Below are 1,087 nucleotides of genomic sequence, written 5' to 3' on the forward strand. Positions count from 1 at the left end.
ATTCGGATTCGGTCCCAGAGCCCGAACAGGCTGAGCTGGGAGATGTTATGTGGTCAAAGAGGGGAGGGAGTCAGACGGAGGGGGGAGGGTTGTTGATGCAAGCTGGGTGGGATAGGAAGAGAGAGGAGGTATTGGGCAGTATAGACCCTGAGGATGACCAGGAAGTGTAGGAGGGATGAGGAACGTCTGAGTTCCCTCTCCCAGGCTGCTGCCATGGTCAGAAACTCACTCACCCCAATCGACAACTGGTGTCTTTATCTTGAATGAATGACCCAGATGTTTCAGTTGTCCAGTACAGATGTTTATTTGAATGAAAAATTACTAATGTTCACACTGTTATGTTATTCTGGTGGTGAGTAGCTATTTCCCATTTATGTTAGAATTTTTCTTGTATACTAATTCAGATATACATGTCTCCTTTTCAAACACTGAGTCCTAGGTGTTATGCTTTAGTATGTTTATTTTTTATTTTATTTTTATTTTTTTTTGAAAATTTCCACCTACTCCCCTCCTCCCACTTCTCTTTCCTTCCCCCTTCGTTTCCCCTCCATCTCCAGTACAAAGAGCAGTCAAGTTTCCCTACCCTATGGGAAGTCCAAGGTCCTTCCCGCTCCCCCCAGGTCCAGGAAGGTGAGCATCCAAACAGACTAGGCTCCCACAAAGCCCGTCCATGCAGTAGAATCAAAACCCACTGTCATTGTTCTTGGCTTCTCAGTCAGCCTCCACCATCAGCCATATTCAGAGAGTCCGGTTTGATCACATGCTCCATCAGTCTCAGTCCAACTGGCCTTGGTTATCTCCCATTAGATCAGTCCCATTGTCTCTGTGGGTGGACTCACCCCTCACGGTCCTGACTCCCTTGCTCATGTTCTCCCTCCTTCTGCTCCTTATTTGACCTTGGGAACTCATTCCAGTGCTACAATGTGGGTCTCTGTCTCTATCTCCATCTGTCACCAGATGAAGGTACTATGGTGATATGCAAGATATTCATCAGTGTGGCTATGGGATAAGGCCAGTTCAGGCACACTCTTCTCTGCTGCCCAAGGAACAAGCTGGGGACATCTCCTTTGACACCTGGGAACCACTC

Source organism: Alexandromys fortis, unplaced genomic scaffold (assembly GCF_014885135.2).
Source record: "Alexandromys fortis isolate MF-2015 unplaced genomic scaffold, M_Fortis_MF-2015_v1.1 scaffold_409, whole genome shotgun sequence".
Classification (NCBI taxonomy): Eukaryota; Metazoa; Chordata; class Mammalia; order Rodentia; family Cricetidae; genus Alexandromys; species Alexandromys fortis.